The sequence below is a fragment of the Balaenoptera acutorostrata genome, chromosome 11, assembly GCF_949987535.1.
Source record: "Balaenoptera acutorostrata chromosome 11, mBalAcu1.1, whole genome shotgun sequence".
NCBI lineage: Eukaryota > Metazoa > Chordata > Mammalia > Artiodactyla > Balaenopteridae > Balaenoptera > Balaenoptera acutorostrata.
Window position 1 is genome coordinate 23,559,522 of NC_080074.1, and position 12,011 is coordinate 23,571,532.

Here is a 12,011-nt window from a genome sequence, read left to right on the forward strand (position 1 = left end):
AGAAGCTAGGAGAGGGGGTGTGGAATAGTTTCTCCTCCAGGAGGAACCAACCCTATTGACACCGTTATTTTGAACTTCTGGCCTCCTGACTAGTGAGAGAATAAATTTCAGTTGTTTTAAACCACCCAGTTTTATAGTATTTTGTTATGGCAGCCCTAGGAAATGAATACACTTAAAATTTATTATATAAAATATACATGGTGTATAAAACCTGTTGTTTCACAGTCGTTACTATTTAGATGGGAATTCTCTAACTAATTTAGGTAGCAAAAAGTGCATTGATTTAAAAAAATTAAGTAAATAATCCCATAGGAGGTAGGAAGGTATTGCAAAACTGTTGTAGGTGCCACGTGGATGGAGGACCAATTTGGGAAGCATTGCTATTGGCAACCCACAGGCTCTTTCTGCCTGGAGTGGCATTGTGGGAGATCTGGGTCAACTCTTATCTCTACCCCTAATCAACTCTGTGATTTGGGTAAAATACAAATAATGGCCTTGACAAGCCCCGTCTTCCTCAGCCATAAAATGGGGACAGTCTCACAGAACTTATGTGGGGTTTATGAGTGCCTTCTCCTTCAGCCTTGAAATACTGAAAGCTTAGTTATCTGAACCCATTTTTTCTGAGTGTGGGGGTGGGATCTCCTGGCAGCTGGGCTGATGTACAAAAGAACATTTTGTAATCAGTACCCACAAATGTGAGTTGCGGGTGATAAATATATAGGGCTGAGCAATAAGAGAAGTGAGTTGTGGTAAAGCAGGAGGAACTGATGCAAATAGCCCTTGATGAGTCATAGCTGAAGCCAACTTTCTATTATTTCTGGGCCTTATTATGCATATTATGAGTTATGATGGCCTTTATTTCTCCCTCTTTTCAACCCTATCATCTTGGATTTCATAAAAGTGAGTAAAAGAACTCTAGACATAGTCTGATAGATATAGGAAAGTATGTGTTTGAGAGAGTTCAGAGAAATTTTGTAAATTTGATGTGGATCCCTGGAAATACTCTAGGATGGTTTCCTAAGCAGACTTGGCTGGTATTGGCAAGGTGACCTGGAGTGGGAAAGGAATAACACAGCTAATGTCTGTTGTGTACTAGCCGGTGGGTAGACACTGTGTTAAATGCTATCTTATTTAATCAGCTCTGAAATCTCTGAGGTAGGTATTGCTAAATAAAATTCTTATTTTACAGATGGGGAAACTGAGGCATGGGGAAGTTCAGTAACTTATCCCAGATCATTTAAGTAGAGATTAAGTAACTTGCTCAGTTCATCAAACAAGGCAGTCTGCCCCAAGAGCTTGTACTCCTAGCTATTTATTATCCTCTGTAAAGGCTTAAAAAATGTAGAAATACAGGAAGGGGAAGAATGCCTCTAAATGGTGCAAGAGAGAGAACTTGGTCTTTGAAGTCAGGAAGAACTTATTGCAACCCTGGCTCTGCCACTTAGCAACTCTTTGACCTTAGGCGAGTTACTTAAACTCTATGCACCTCAGATTTCCCATCTGTAAAATGGATGCAATAATATGTACATCATAATATTCTTGTGAGGATTAAATAAGATGTATTCAGTGCAATGTGGGATGCATGGGAAATAGCCTGCATTGTACCAAGTAGTTCTCCTGAGGTAACTTACTTAATCCTTACAATAACCCTTTGAGGTGGATGTTCTTGTTATCACTACTGTTTTACAGGTGAGAAAATTAAGGTTTAAAGACAAGAAGTAACTTTCTCAACATTACCTAGTCAGCACACGGCAGAGCAAGAATTCAAACTTAGGAAGTCTGATTCCACAGCACAAGCTCTCATCTACGTTTATTATCTTCCTTTCCCACGTGAAAAAGACTTGGGAGTTGGGGTTAAATACAAGCTTGAGAAGATTCTACAAGTATAGCAGCTGGTGAAAAAGCCAGTTCGTATTTAGGGCACATTCAGACAAAAATAGGGTCCAGTGCAGATGATATATTCTGTGCTGTTCAGATTGTGTCTGGAGTAGTGTGTTCAAGTTTGGATGATATTTTTTAACCAGTACTAACAAACTGGAAATGACTATGATAATGAGAGAGGTTGGAAGTGATCTCAAAAGAGCAACAGCTGAAAATGTTCTGATTTGATGAAGGCCTGCAAAGGATCAGAGACATAAATGTCTTTGGGAAAGGCTGTTTGTCCAGCAGGTCGACAGTACCTTGATGTAATCAATATGGGTCCTGACTCTGTTCCCAGACTTGCAGGTCCAAGAATATCACTGTATCAGTTAACATTCACAATTGATCATATATGTGGTGATTGACTCACACTAACCAAACTTCTAAGAGACCGATGCATATGCCAGAATGCCAATTGCTTAAAATTAGGAACATAAGCACCAAACAGCTTTTATACATGTATTTGCTGATCAGAGCATCTATTTTGTTTAGGGGGGTGCCTTATATTCTTTTGTCAGAATGTATATTATACTGTGGTAAGCTAATTTGTTAGCTTGCAGGTAGGGTAAAATCACAGGCCCTTTACGGTTTCTGACTTAGAATGATAGTCAAAAATTGATGCCTTGGGACTTCCCTGGTGGCGCAGTGGTTAACAATCTGCCTGCCAATACAGGGGACACGGGTTCGATCCCTGGTCCGGGAAGATCCCACATGCCGCAGAGCAACTAAGCCTGTGCGCCACAACTACTGAGCCCACGTGCCACAACTACTGAAGCCCATGTGCCTAGAGCCTGTGCTTTGCAACAAGAGAAGCCACTGCAATGAGAAGCCTGCACACCGCAACGAAGAGTAGCCCCCACTCGCCGCAACTAGAGAAAGCCCGTGCACAGCAATGAAGACCCAATGCAGCCAATAAATAAATAAATAAATAAATAAATAAATTTGTAAAAAAATTGACACCTCATTATCTTATTAACTTGATTTATTAACTTACTTTCCTTAACTTTATATCTCATTATTTTATTAACTGAGTTTATTCATATGAACAATATTTCATATGTGGTTTTGAACATTTGTATCTTGTCATCTGCAAGTTGTATGCTTATATTCTTTACCTATTTTCTTTCTTTCTTTCTTATTTATTTATTCATTCATTCATTTATTTTTGGCTGCTTTGGGTCTTCGTTGCTATGCGCGGGCTTTCTCTAGTTGCGGCGAGCGGGGGCTACTCTTCATTGCCATGCGCAGGCTTCTCATTGCAGTGGCTTCTTTTGTTGCAAAACATGGGCTCCAGGTGCGCGGGCTTCAGTAGTTGTGGCTCGCGGGCTCTAGAGCACAAGCTCAGTAGTTGTGGATCACGGGCCCAGTTGCTCCGCGGCATGTGGGATCCTCCCGGACCAGGGCACGAACCTGTGTTCTCTGCATTGGCAGGCAGACTCTAAACCACCGTGCCACCGGGGAAGCCCTACCTATTTTCAGTTGGGTAATTTTTTTTTAATTTATTTATTTTATTTTTATTTTTGGCTGTGTTGGGGCTTCGTTGCTGGGCGCGGGCTTTCTCTAGTTGCGGCGAGCGGGGGCTACTCTCCGTTGCGGTGCACGGGCTTCTCATTGCGGTGGCTTATCCCGTTGTGGAGCACAGGCTCTAGGTGCACAGGCTTCAGTAGTTGTGGCATGTGGGCTCAGTAGTTGTGGCTCGTGGGCTCTAGAGTGCAGGCTCAGTAGGTGTGGTGCACAGGCTTAGTTGCTCTGCAGCATGTGGGATCTTCCCGGACCAGGGCTTGAACCCGTGTCCCCTGCATTGGCAGGCGGCTTCTCAACCACTGCACCACCAGGGAAGCCCCAGTTGGGTAACTTTTAATCAGATGGTCAATTTTTTTTATAGTATAAAGGGTTTAAAAATATTATTTATAACATTAGGCAAATTATTTAAAGTTAATAAATTTTTAAAAATATTTTAATTTTATTGGAATATAGTTGATTTACAATGTTGTGTTAGTTTCAGGTGTACAGCAAAGTGATTCAGTTATATTTAACACATATACATATATTTATTCTTTTTTATTATTTATTTATTTATTTAATGACCGTGCTGCTTGGCATGTGGGATCTCAGTTCCCCAATCAGGGATTGAACCCATGCCTTTGGCAGTGAAAGCAGAGTCCTAACCACTGGACTGCCAAGGAATTCCCTTTTTATTCTTTTTTAGATTCTTTTCTCATATAGGTTATCACAGAATATTGAGTAGAGTTCCCTGTGTTATACAGTAGGTCCCTGTTGGTTATCTATCTTGTATATAGTAGTATGTGTATGCTCATCCAAGGCTCTTGCTTTATCCCTCAACTAAAGTCAATAAATTTTTATTTAAAGAATTTTACATGTGATCACCTCCACTGTCTATCAAGGTCACCTTAGTTCCTCCAAAGTTTGAGTCAGGATTTATCTTCAAGACAGCCCTTTTAAAAAGAAGCTATGCTTAATCCACAGTTGTCCTATCAGTTAGCCCATAATTCTTTTAGTTGGACTTCTTTTGTCTCCACTTGAATATGGACACATTGATAACATCAAACATTTCCCCACTAGAATCTTGGGGATCTAATTTCTTCATGTAATTTACTTTAGGACCACTTATAGGCTCAGAGTAGATGGATTTGCCTGGTTTTCAGTTTCAGATACCCTCTAAAACTAATGAGTTGAAATCATATTCGCTCCAAAGCTATCACACCCAAGAATGACTGTGGGATATGCCAATACCTAAGGTAAAAAAATTTAACTACTAGGTCTTTCATACTTTTAGCAGATCTTGTAATTCTTTCCAAAGATCTAACAAATAGTTCTGTGAGTGAAGCAAAACCACACAGTTACTCTGTGAGGCATTTCCAACAATGTGAGTCTACAGGAAAAGCCCCATAGGGACAGACCTCAACTATAGGGTTGTTTTTTACTGATTGATAGGTTCTTTGTATGAATATATATCTATTTAATATATTTGTCTATATTTAAATAATTCAGATAAACTGATATATATGTATACAAAGTAAAAGTATAAAATTTTATTATATCAGTTGCAAATATATTTTGTCATAATTTGCTTGCTTTTTGACTTTATGTCTTCTGCTATACACATAATATGTTTTGGGTTTTATGTTTTGTTAAGACAGTTTTCTCCTCCCAAGATTATAGATATATTTTCCCATTTTTCGTTTATCCTTTAAAAAATTTACATCTTAAAGACATGTGGAATTTATTTTTAAGTATGGTGTGAGGAAGGCATTTAGTTTTCCTTTTTTTCAAATGGATAGCTCCTTGTCCCAACACCATTTATTAAATAATTTGTCAGTACCTGTATGATTTTAAGTGCCTCATTTATCACATTCTAAGATCATTGGCTGTTTTTCACAATAATGTTTTTCACCTTATTTCAATTATTGTGACTTCGTAATACATTTTGACACTTGACAAAGTAAGTCCTGTTTCTTGTTCTTTTTTCTAAAAAAAAAATGTTGACGTTTTTGGCACATCTCATAGATGAACTTTAAAACTAGCTTGCCAATTCTATAAAATATCCTGTTGGAATTTTGACTAAAATTGCATCACATTTTTTCTTTAACTTGGGGAGCATTAATATCTGTATAATGTTGAACCTTTTTATCTAGGAATATCTTTCACAGCCTTCATTAAAATTATATGGCTATCTTCAATAGATTTCATACTTTAAAGTTTTTTCCTAAGTAATTCAAGGTTTCATTGGAATCGAATTTGGCTTTCTTCTCTATTACATTTTCAAATCAGTTTTTGTTGATTATAGAAAGGCTGTAGATTTTTATTTTATTATTATTATATTTTATAAATTTATTTTATTTAATTTTGGCTGCATTGGGTCTTCATTACTGCTCACGGGCTTTCTCTAGTTGCGCCGAGCAGGGGCTAGTCTTCATTGCGGTGTGCAGGCTTCTCATTGTGGTGGCTTCTCTTGTTGTGGAGCACGAGCTCTAGGCACATGGGCTTCAGTAGTTGCGGCACGTGGGCTCAGTAGTTGTGGCTCACGGGCTCTAGAGCACAGGCTCAGTAGTTGTGGTACACGGGCTTATTTGCTCTGTGGCATGTGGGATCTTCCTGGGCCAGGGATTGAACCCATGTCCCCTGCATTGGCAGGCGGATTCTCAACCACTGCACCACCAGGGAAGCCCCTGTAGATTTTTATATGTTAATCTTGTTTCTATGTTTCTGAAAAATTTAATTAGTCCATACAGATATTATGTGATTGCCTTGGATTTTCTAGGTATCTGTCTACCTTGCCAATATTCATACTTATTTCTTTTGTTCTGATCTTTTTGTATTGACCAGTAACTCTAGGACAAAATTATTGACCATAAAAGTAGGCATCATATTATATTGTTCCTGACTTTTATGGAGATGTGGTCTAATATTTTATTTTTCAGAATGATATTTGGAAATTGGCAAAATGTTGATAATTGTTGAAGATGAGTGATAGGTACATGGAGCTCATTAATCTATTTTCCCTATATTTGTGTATGTTTGAAAATTTCTATGATAACGAGTTAAATTAAAAAAGAGAGTCGAATAAAAAAAAGAAAAGAACAAGACTTGTTTTAGGTTTTTGGTAGAAACCTCTTTTCAAATTAAGGAATTATCCTGTTTCCCTAACTTACGGTAAATTTTTTATTTGGGATGGTAATAGGATTAAATGTGTCTTCAAAAAAATATTTTTGAACAAAAAATTGAAACAGGGTCCACCCATATCAAAAAGCCAAGGAAAAAAGTAATGATGAGAATCTCAATATAAAAAATTGAGAATTCATTCACCAAATATATATTTAGATTGGCTTCTCTCTTTTCATCAGCTGACGGTTTTCAATAAGAGCAGAAGTGTCTCTGGGACTTAGCACATTGCTGAAAACAAAGAAGGGGCTAAATAAATAATGTTTCATCGTTAGAGGGTTTTTTGTTGGGGAGAGATGTAGGGCGTGGAAGCTGTTTTGCACCACCTAGATCCCCCCTCCAGGACTGAAGGACTTATCCCCCTTGCTGTTGGGATCATAGTTGGCTGACACTCTCTAGCTGCCATTCCTTTCCAGGAATTGCCTGTGGCTGAAGAGAACCACTTTGCTCTAGCTTCTACCCTATTCCCAGGAGCAGCTGCCTCCAATGACTAGCCTGTGTGGAGCTGTAACATCCCAGCACCCTTGCCCAACTCACGGCAGGTTGAAAGGGCTCTCCTAGCTCCAAAGCTCCATGCTGGGTGGCTGAGGCTTTAGGGTTGCCAGATAAAATAAATACAGGCTGTCTAGGTAAATTTGAATTTTAGATAAACAACAAATAATTTTTTAGAATCATTATGTCCCCAATATTGCATGGAACATATTGCTGCTAAAATTCTTTTTGCTGTTTCTCTGAAATTTGAATTTAACTGGGCACCCTGCATGTTTATTGGCTAAATCTGGCAGCCCTGTGAGACATCACAGCCTAACCTCTTCTCCTGTATTTCCGCTTTTTTCCCTCATTCCCCAACCAATTTCCTGCGTGCTGACCCCTGTCTCAGAGTCTGCTTCTGAGTAACGAGTCTGCAATAGACTGAAAATTAAAATAAAATGCCTTTCTTTGCCCTGCCCACATTTTAGAACCAGTTGACAGATTGGCACATGGATTCAAAAGATCCTCTTAGGTTGATGATTGCAGAGCCGAGACTACAGAACACAGCTGAGAGCCTAATGGGTCACTCATATGTCATTCCCAATTGCATTTACTCAGGGTCTGCCCCACTGAGCCTGTTTTATAGCTGTTCCTATTACCTGTTCATCAGTTAGGTAAGTCATTCCTCCTCTCCTGGGGAGTGCGTAAGGAGGAGGGCAAGAAGCCAGGACTGTTACTCTTGCAACGGTCCCTCTGCATGAAAATTTGAAGCCAGGGAAAGAGGTATCCCACTATACAGTGCTGTGTATAAGATAAAAGCAGCCCTGTTTGAGTGGTCAGTGCAAAGGATTATATATGAGCCTGATGCAAAAAACAGGCTGGGGCCTTCCGAAAGTACGGCTTCCGTCTCCTTTGCTTCCTCTGTCTCTTCTCCTCCCCTAAGTGAAGGATTTCCTCAGGACTATGCTTAGCTCTTTTCTCTGTGTGTCTGCTTTGTAGAGCTTTTATGGGCATGGCCTTCAAATCAGCATTTGCCTTGGCCTCTGTCCCGAGCTCTGGTTCTATATTTCCAGAAGTTCTGCTCTGTGTTCCTCATTTTTTTGAAAGTACCCTAAATGCGGTACGTACCTGCTTCAGTCACGCTCTTGCTTTGGTGTGAAGAAATTCTCGTGCCAGCTGCCGAGCCGTGGGGAGCATGCTCCGAGGAGGACGCGCGTGGGAATCTGGGGAAAGCAAACACCAAGGCTCCGGGGGAGCAGGGACTGCAGGGTGGGGCAAGACTCACGTGACCTTTGTTTTCAATGCTCAAAGTATCTACCTCTTGAGTGCCTACTACGTGCCGGGCGAGGAAGGAATCCCCAAACGCCCAGTGAAGGGACCTCAGCTACACCTGTTGGTAGATTTCTACTCGAGTGCTTCACTATTAATGGGACTCACTTTCTGCACGTCTTGCTTCCTTCTGGCTTAACTGCTGGATTAGGTTTTTCCTCTTACAGCTTTTGCTTCTTCATTTTACTTACGCTTTATGGTTCTTTTCAAGTTCATGACCCTTCTTAGTACCCTTTCAGGGTCACCTACATTTAACAGCCTTATTTCCTTCTGTGTGTGTTCTCCCCAGATTCCTGAGACAATTAATCTGATCTGCCGTGCTTAGGGTTTTGAACCAGAGCAGCTCAGAGGTCCTTGGTCAACCTATAGGTCCTTAAAAATGGCCAGTTCACCATATGCATTAAATGGCCAGTGATTCTAATTCTTTAAGGCAGTGATATTCAAGCTGTGCTCCGAAGAGCACTCAGAGGCTCTGCAGGAGGTGAGGGGTATGCTGAGTGGATGGGCTTCCTAACTTCCTTTTCTCTCCTTTCACTAAAATAATTCCAATTTTATTCGCTTTATATTTTCAGGTTCTAAGATTATATTTGAAAGACGTGTTCTGCTTGAAGGTTTTCTAAGTGTGTCTGTTCTGCTTTTAATCACATCTTCTCCTCTTCCATCTTTCAAACGACTCGAGAAGTAGATGCAGTATTTAGATGGAGATTTTAAAAAAAACAGCTTTATTATGGGTAAAGTTCAACTGGGGATTGCAGCCTGTGTCTGTGGTAACAACCAGGTTTCCCGATATTGTTTTTCTAAGCCTTGACTTTAGGACAGCTCACCCAAGGTAGTAATGCCCTTCCCTCATAGTCCCCAGCTTTTTGCTCTTTATTAATTCTTAGGGTTTTCCATGTCCAGTGTGATGATTTCCCTTGGTAGAGGAGATGGTCAATTTCTCCTCCTTCTTTTTCTTTTTTTTTCCCTTTCTTCTGATGCTAGCAATGTAAGTTCTTTTTTTTTTTTTTTTTCTTTCTCCTCCTTATTTCTTGAAACCACACTCCTAATACCAACCACAGCTCCTCTGAGTATCCTCCTGTGAGAACAGGTAGGGGCTATATCTTTTGCTACCAGAAGGCTCTGAAATGGGACAGAAGAGGAACATGAATTAAATTATCTGCACTCTTGGCTGAAAATAAGTCCCCATTCTATTTCTTTCTTTCTTTTTTTTTTTAAAGATTTCTTTATTGCTCCATTTCTTTTTTTTTTTTTAAATCTTTATTGGAGTATAATTGCTTTACAGTGTGTTAGTTTCTGCTGTATAACAAAGTGAATCAGCTATATGCATACGTATATCCCCATATCCCCTCCCTCTTGGGTCTCCCTCCCACCCTCCTTGTCCCACCCCTCCAAGTGGTTGCAAAGCACCAAGCTGACCTCCCTGTGCTATGCAGCTGCTTCCCACTAGCTATTTTAGATTTGCTAGTGTATATATGTCAATGCTACTCTCTCACTTTGTCCCAACTTCCCCTCCCCTCACTGTGTCCTCAGGTCCATTCTCTACATCTGCGTCTTTATTCTTGTCCTGCCACTAGGTTCATCAGAACCATTTTTTTTTTAGATTCCATATATATGTGTTAGCATACAGTATTTGTTTTTCTCTTTCTGACTTTCTTCACTCTGTATGACAGACTCTAGGTCTATCCACCTCACTACAAATAACTCAATTTCGTTTCTTTTTATGGCTGAGTAATATTCCATTGTATATATGTGCCACATCTTCTTTATCCATTCATCTGTCGATGGACACTTAGGTTTCTTCCATGTCCTGGCTATCGTAAATAGAGCTGCAAGGAACATTGTGGTACATGACTCTTTTTGAATTATGGTTTTCTCAAGGTATAGTAGTGGGTTTCCTGGGTCGTATGGTAGTTCTATTTTTAGTTTTTAAAAGAATCTCCATACTGTTCTCCATAGTAGCTGTATCAATTTACATTCCCACCAACAGTGCAAGAGGGTTCCCTTTTCTCCACACCCTCTCCAGAATTTATTGTTTGTAGATTTTTTGATGATGGCCATTCTGACCAGTGTGAGGTGATACCTCATTGTAGTTTTGATTTGCATTTCTCTAATGATTAGCGATGTTGAGCATCCTTTCATGTGTTTGCTGGCAATCTGTATATCTTCTTTGGAGAAATGTCTATTTAGGTCTTCTGCCCATTTTTAGATTGGGTTGTTTGTTTTTTTAATATTGAGCTGCATGAGCTGCTTGTATATTTTGGAGATTAATCCATTGTCAGTTGCTTCATTTGCAAATATTTTCTCCCATTCCGAGGATTGTGTTTTCGTTTTGTTTGTGGTTTCTTTTGCTGTGCAAAAGCTTTTAAGTTTCATTAGGTCCCATTTGTTTATTTTTGTTTTTATTTCCATTTTTCTAAGAGGTGGGTCAAAAAGGATCTTGCTGTGATTTATGTCATAGAATGTTCTGCCTATGTTTTCCTCTAAGAGTTTTATAGTGTCTGCCCTTACATTTAGGTCTTTAACCCATTTGGAGTTTATTTTTGTGTATGGCATTAGGAAGTGTTCTAATTTCATTCTTTTACATGTAGCTGTCCAGTTTTCCCAGCACCATTTATTGAAGAGGCTGTCTTTTCTCCATTGTGTATTCTTGCCTCCTTTATCAAAGATAAGGTAACCATATGTGTGTGGGTTTATCTCTGGGCTTTCTATCCTGTTCCATTGATCAATATTTCTGTTTTTGTGCCAGTACCATACTGTCTTGATTACTGTAGTTTTGTAGTATAGTCTGAAGTCAGGGAGCCTGATTCCTCCAGCTCCGTTTTTCTTTCTCAAGATTGCTTTGGCTACTCGGGCTCTTTTGTGTTTCCATACAAATTGTGAAATTTTTTTTTTTTTAAACATCTTTATTGAAGTATAATTGCCTTACAATGGTGTGTTAGCTTCTGCTTTATAACAAAGTGAATCAGTTATACATATACAATATGTTCCCATTTCTCTTCCCTCTTGCATCTCCCTCCCTCCCACCCTCCCCATCCCACCCCTCTAGGTGATCACAAAGCACCGAGCTGATCTCCCTGTGCTATGTGGCTGCTTCCCACTAGTTATCTATTTTACATTTGGTAGTGTATATATGTCCATGACACTCTCTTACCCTGTCACATCTCACCCCACCCCCTCCCCATATCCTCAAGTCCATTCTCTAGTAGGTCTGTGTCTTTATTCCCGTCTTGCCACTAGGTTCTTCATGGCCTTTTTTTTTTTCCTTAGATTCCGTATATATGTGTTAGCATACTGTATTTGTTTTTCTCTTTCTGACTTACTTCACTCTGTATGACAGACTCTAACTCCGTCCACCTCATTACAAATACCTCCATTTCATTTCTTTTTATGGCTGAGTAATATTCCATTGTATATATGTGCCACATCTTCTTTATCCATTCATCTGTCGATGGACATTTAGGTTGCTTCCATGTCCTGGCTATTGTAAATAGAGCTGCAATGAACATTTTGGTACATGACTCTTTTTGACCTATGGTTTTCTCAGGGTATATGCCCAGTAGTGGGATTGCTGGGTCGTATGGTAGTTCTATTTGTAGTTTTTTAAGGAA

General features: G+C 39.6%; 1 non-coding gene across 1 annotated transcript; it reads right to left on the reverse strand.

Annotated features, from left to right (window-relative positions):
- Positions 1 to 4,716: 4,716 nt before the first annotated feature.
- LOC114238415 (small nucleolar RNA SNORA18) lies at positions 4,717 to 4,847 on the reverse strand. Its single transcript, XR_003623792.1, has one exon. It is a non-coding gene; the product is annotated as a small nucleolar RNA SNORA18 (small nucleolar RNA).
- Between the last annotated feature and the right edge of the window lie 7,164 nt (positions 4,848 to 12,011).